Source organism: Macadamia integrifolia, unplaced genomic scaffold, assembly GCF_013358625.1.
Source record: "Macadamia integrifolia cultivar HAES 741 unplaced genomic scaffold, SCU_Mint_v3 scaffold968, whole genome shotgun sequence".
In the NCBI taxonomy this organism is placed as follows: Eukaryota; Viridiplantae; Streptophyta; class Magnoliopsida; order Proteales; family Proteaceae; genus Macadamia; species Macadamia integrifolia.
In genome coordinates, this window is record NW_024870604.1 from 225,214 (window position 1) to 231,855 (window position 6,642).

General features: G+C 38.0%; 1 non-coding gene across 1 annotated transcript; it reads left to right on the forward strand.

The window, feature by feature from the left end:
• The first annotated feature begins 1,996 nt into the window (after positions 1 to 1,996).
• LOC122070669 lies at positions 1,997 to 2,103 on the forward strand. Its single transcript, XR_006137925.1, has one exon. It is a non-coding gene; the product is annotated as a small nucleolar RNA R71 (small nucleolar RNA).
• The last annotated feature ends 4,539 nt before the right edge of the window (positions 2,104 to 6,642 follow it).

The window sequence follows — 6,642 nt, forward strand, 5'->3', positions numbered from 1 at the left end:
TCTATAGGTGGTTGGAAACTCCAAACCTCAGACATAATTCCATCATCAAAACCACCCAATTGTTCCATACACTCGGGAAATTCAGAATCAAAATCAATATCAAAATATGTCTCAATGGAATCTAGAATTTCCTAGAGCATATGAACTTCCTTCTCATGGGGATTTGGTTGCTTACCCAACCTAAAGACATCAAAATCCACAGAAGTGTTGCCAAAAGAAAGTTTCATGGTACCGTTCCTACAATTAATTATTGCATTGCTAGTTGCAAGGAACAGTCTACCAATAATTGGGATTTAGTCCCGAATGTTGGCAACTGGTTGGGTGTCTAAAACAATTAAATCAACAGAGAATAAAAATTCCCCAACTTTAAGTAAGACATCCTCAACCATCCCTTTAGGAATCTCAATAGATCTATCTGCTAACTGAAGAGTAGTTCTAGTGGCTTTCAATTCTCCCAATCCTAAATGCTTATATACATGGTAAGGTAAAAGATTTACACTTGCACTAAGGTCAAGTAAGGCATGTTCAATATAGGTGTTGCCTATGACACAAACTATAGTAGGCTCCCTGGATCCCTATACTTGGTGGTTATAGGCTGAGTAATTATGGAACTAATGTTGCCTGCTAAGAATGCCTTTTTGGGCACACTAGTGATATGTTTGTGAATACACAAATCTTTCAGGACCTTTGCATCGGTGGGAATCTGGGATATGGCATCCAAAAGAGGGACGTTTACTTCTACCTTTCTGAAAACTTCTAAAATCTTATCCATGGAAGTAGTCTTCTTTTTTTTTACCAACCGATTAGGAAAGGGGACAGGAGGAACATAAGGACTGTTAGGATTTTACTCTTTCTTAGAAGAATCATGTTTGGTTTCCTGAACCAAATCATATTTAGTTGCTTTAGGTTCATCAGATGAACCTGGAATAATAGACACATTTGTGTCCTCAACAGAAGGAGAGTTAACAGGAGTAATGATGGGAAAGATTTAGGGACACTCTGTTGGTACTCTCGGTCACTCCTAAGAGCATAAACAACATTACATTGGTTGGAGGGCTTTTATTGTGGACTCTTTTGAATTGAATTCAACTAATTGATGATTCATATTCACATTCCTGGGATTTGGTTCAAGCTGACTTGGCATCTTCCCTTTCTCCTTTTCATGCAAAGCATTAGCAAGTTGGGAGATTTTTTTCTCTATATTATGTTGGCCTGTCATGAAAGTACTCATCAGAAGTTCCATGCTTTTCTCTAAAGAAGAAAGCCTAGCCAAATCACTACCTCCTCTCATGAATCCTAGAGGTTGATTTACAAGAGGTGGTGAAATAGCAGATTAAGTGGGGATCCTAAAATTGTTTTGCTGATTGGGGGTATGTTCCTTTGATTGGCTTATTGGGGAACATACTGCCCCAGACTCAAGGGTTGAAAATTAGGATCTACTTAATTATTGGCTTGTTGGGGAATAAACTGCCCTTGGCTCAAGGGTTGAAAATTATGACCTACTTGATTATTGGCTTGATTCCAAGAGAAGTTAGGATGGTTCCTCCATCCTAGATTATAGGTCTAACTATAAGGGTTGTCTTGGGACATTATTCACATTTTCAATACCAATATTCAAACCGTTCACACGAGATATATTAGGGCACTCCTCTGTCACATGCATGGTAGATTGGCACCAAATACACACAGGCACAAAATGGTTTATTTAGTTCAGTTGGGCAAGTCCTTTAACTACTATGGCTTCGAGTTTCTTAATAAGACTCTCAAGTTGAGCCTCTTTGGCCACAACACCTTCTACAAGGTAACCTTATTTGTCCACTCAATTTCTTGAGTAGACTCTCATTCTCTAGTTTTCTCAGCCAATTCAAGCAAAAAGTTCCAAGCATCGTCTTCATCTATAAAAGATGGAAAACCTTTGGAGCACATAGCCTCTAACAATAGCTTGGTCTGATAATCAATACCCTCATAAATGATTTGACAAATTTACCATGTATCAATTCCATGGTGAGGGCATTCCTGAAGGAGGTCCTTAAATCTCTCTATAAATTTGGAGAACGACTCACTAGGTTTCTACCTGAATTGAAGAATGTCACTCCTGAGTTTATTGGTTTTATACAAAGGAAAGAATTTTTTTCAGGAAGACTATAGTAAACCCATCCCATGTGATAATGGAATTGGTAGGCAAACCGTAGAGCCATTTCTTAGCTTGGTCCTTGAGTGCAAAAGTTATGAACCTTAATTTTACATCATCATCAGTAAACTATTGGACCTTAATCAAAACATAAACCTTCTCAAATTCACTAAGGAATTGGTATGCATCCTCAGAGGGCAGCCCATGGAAGTGAGGCAACATAGTGATGTATTGAGATTTGAGCTTAAAATTATTGCCCTGGGCTTGCGGTAGAACTATGCAGGAAGGTTGGGTTGCTCTAGTAGGATAGAACCTATCTTTCAGAGATTTAGGTGGAGGGTTTGGCTGTTGGTCTCCCATATTGAAAGGTATTGATGAGAGTATAGTTTTAGGATCATTATATGTTGGATTTCTTCTTTTTAACCGATTCTTAGTATTATGTACCCACCTAACACTTATGCAACAGAAAACTACCCACAACTAGAATATGACAAGGGCAAAAGAATGAATATTTTTTTTTTTTGGTTTTTTTATTTTTTTTAGCTTTTTGAGAGCTTACCCGGCAGTGATCTAAGGTTGCTCAATTCCTAAGGTACTGCTACAGGGCGAAACCTGTCTTTACCATACTTTGAGGCTTTGCGACCTCCACCGATACAACTATTATTGTAAGTTGTTCTTCTTAGGAATTCAATAAACGATGAAAGAAAAAGAAAATAAAGCACTCTGATTTACCAAAAGGAAGCAAAAAATAACACAGAACTATCTCCCTGGCAACGGCGTCAAAAACTTGTTTGAGATTTAAAAGTAACCGCAAGCGTATGGATCAGTACAGCTAATGGGTTGAACACAAGGAGAGCAGCCACTTTCTTTTTAGCTTCTTTTAGTAATGTGAAAGTGCACATATTAATTATGGTGATCTATTTCTAACTACTGCCCTAAACAATTGCATCTAAAAATGCCCTAACTAACACATCTAGGAATTTAAATACTCTAAACCACGCAGATAAAAAGTAAATAACTGAAAGTAAAAGTGCTGAAATAAAAAAATATTGAAAAGTAAATAAAAGTGTAAATAAAGGGGACAAAGTCAGAGACAGGCACACAAGTAGGTTTCTCTACTTAGCCCGAGGGATACATCATAAACATTATAAGCTTCCCTACTTGACTAGAGAGTTACTCTTACAAGGACTGCTCTACTTAGCTTTAGGGGAAGTGATGCAATATAAATAATGAAAGTAAAATGATGGTTCCATGGCTAGAGAGTGGCAAAGCCAACACATGTATCTAGCCAATGACCTTGGGGAAAAGGGAAAGCATCAAATTAAAAACTAAAATTTAAATCCTAAATTAATAATGAATGGGTAGCAAAAAGAGGGAATGAGAGGGGGTGAGAAGACTACTGTAGAAGCCTACTTACCTAAACTTCCATACTTCAATCCTTAATTTAAAATAACTTGATTGATTTGAAGTACTACTAGCCCTAAAAAACAGATCTAAACTAAATCAAATCTTAAATTGCTAGGACTAGAGAAGACAAATCTATAAGAGAAAAACTGAACTTGAAAGAGATGCTCCACGGCTTGTTCTTGTCACCTAGAACTAAGCGTAGAACTAGAAATTAAAATTATTACACCTTTGCATAAGTTGAATAATAAAATAAAAGGTTTGCATTAATCAAAATAAAATACTTGCATTAATAAAAGTAAAAAAAAACAAAAAAAGATTACAAAAGTGCTTGCATAAAAAACTAAGACAACGAACTAAAGAGAAAAAGAGAGCACAACTAAAAACCTAGAAGAAGAGAGGAAGAGAGGTACCCTAAAAGAGAAGTGTGCCCTCCCCTTGTGTTGATTCTATTATATAGAAAATGGGGGGAGTACAACGATTTTTGGTTTCCTAGTTTAGGGGATTTTTTTAGATTCTTGTTGATGAGGTGGAAATTAGGAGAGAAGAGAGAAAAAAGAGAAAATATAGGAGAGAATGAGAAGGACGACCAAGTGTAGGCCCTCTTGGATCGAATTTTTGTGGTGGAGGAGAGAGATCAGAGAAAATAGGAAAGAAAGTAGGGGACAGAGAAGCTTGGACTATTTTTCCTTTTTTTTTCTTTCATATTTTTCTCCCTTTTTTCTATTTTTTTTCTTTTATTTCCTTCCTTTTCTCTCTCTTCAAACTTGCACACAAAGCTCTCCCTTGGCCGACCTCCTTGCTTTAAGTGATGAGTAGGAGAGAGAAAATCTTCTAAAAGAAATCTCCAAAAAATGGCAGCCAAGAGGTTCGAACTTGAGACCTACTGGTGAGCAGGGGATTTTTGCACACCACAACTCACCAACTACGCTAGGTAGTTGTTGTTACCAAAAAAGAATCTTCAATCACTCAAGGGGGATCCATCGATTCTTGTTGGTGTTTGAAATATTTCTTGAACACCTGGGACAACTGCAAATGAGCTAATTTTGCATCTCGGTTCAATTCTGATCCATTATTCTTCTTTTTTTTGCCCAAAAAGAATAATCACTTGTACGAGTGACCAAACGGATATATACTTTTAATGCAACACGTCCATCTTACTTAAAATTTTGTTCTCTTCACAACTTTAAAAAGAACAGGACATCTTTACGTGTAAAATTAGAGATATGACACCTGATATTCCTTAATGCCTTTAAAATACCAAACCTACAAAAAGAGAGTAAAACCCAAGGTAGCTCCATTCTAAATATATAAAAATACAAACTTTACTACCTAAGATTTCACACATAAATGTGTTCATCAACTCTTTATACCGGCTTTCCATCCATATTTATAGTGACATAGAGTGGTTTCAAATGTTGGGTCATTTCTTTAGTTAGCCGATCAAATGAAGCCATGGCCATTTCTTGTGATGGTTCTAGGGGTGGACATTTTTTGTTCTATTCTCTTTTTGAACCAAATTCTAATTTATCCGTAAGTTTAGTCACTATATCCACTCTAAGAATTCCTAAAAGTTGGTCTTCACCATCGGAGTCAAGCTCCTCTATGTGGATTGAATCGTTCTGGAACACTTTGGGCAATATATACACCATATTAATGGGTACTTGTACTTCTACTTATCCGAACATCATATTAAAAAATTCCCCAAAGTCCCCGTTGTTATCCGTCTTGAGATCAGATACCTTAGGATCAACTTCTAAACTAACCACTTGTTTTGCTTTTGGGTCAAGACCCTCATTTTTCCCCTGAGTATTTGAGCACTCCTTCTACATGGTTACCGCTTCAGGTGACTTAGGTTGGGCTTCCATTTCTTTTTCAGTCCACTATATTGTAATGACCAATGCCAACACAGCCTTTTTCTTCTCCCTTTGCTCCTTATAAGGTTGTGCATGTGATCGTAATGACCCCTCTTTGGATGGCTGGTTGTTGCCTTTGCCACCTTCTTCTTTGGGTCCTAGTCAGCTCCTGGCCTTCATCAAAAGGGATTTTGGGGTGGCTAACTGTCCTCCATTAGCAAGTGTGTTTCATTTTTTTCCATACCATCCTCAAATATTGACTTCTTGATTGTTCTCTATTTCCTATCTTGTAAGTATATAGGCGGTTTTGAAGGGGTCCCTTATGTGGGGAGTACAAGACGTGCTCCCTGATAGGGATCCTCTCTTGCTCCTATCTCCTAGGTGGGAGACGTCTCATGCTATCTTTTACTGACCTTCTTTCCTCCACTTGCCTTTGATAAGGCCAACACTCAAATTCTGAGTTTTTCCCAAAATCCAGTCTCCTTTCTACAACTGCCTTTGGTTGAAGTTTCTTTGGGCTATGACGTGTTTCCTTAGCCATGGCAATAATATGAGACTTATGACTATCGTCTGATTGTTTTCCCCTGGTGACTGGTGCAGGACCTCGAGGGTCTCTAGTCTGCCCTTGAGTTGAACAATTAGTCTCATCGATCAAACGCTTACAATGGTGACAAACACTCCAATGGAATTTTTCCTCTAACTAAGAATCTGAGCTTCCAGACCCTTCTTGCTTGTGGGCTTGCAGGTCTTTTAATTCTTTCAACAGAACTAGCGGTCCATTTGGTCGTCTTCCATGTTCAGATGCATTCTTCTTGCTCTGGCCATCCCTCAAATCTACTTTCAGCCTCAGTCTTGTTATTGGAGGTCGTAACTCCATGACATCTCCTAACTTGGCTAAAGCTAAATGGGATATAAGTGGTCTCAGATTTGATCTCTCTCTTCTTGGGATGCCTTATGGCAGGGACAGTAGGCCAGAAAGTTCCGTATTGACTATATTGATCGTAGGAAATGGATCTTTGTCAACCACCATCATGCACTTTTCTTTCTCTGAAAATTTCAACCGGCCATCATTTATAGCCTTTTGTATGGAATTTCGTAAGACAACACAATCATTCGTAAAATGCGAATCTATATTATGTCATTTGCAATACTTCCTATCTTTGAGGTCAGCAACTAGGGGTATTTGGTGCCCCTCGGGCAATCTGATTTGTTTGTCCTTTAACAACGGGTCAAAGATTATTTCAGCCTTAG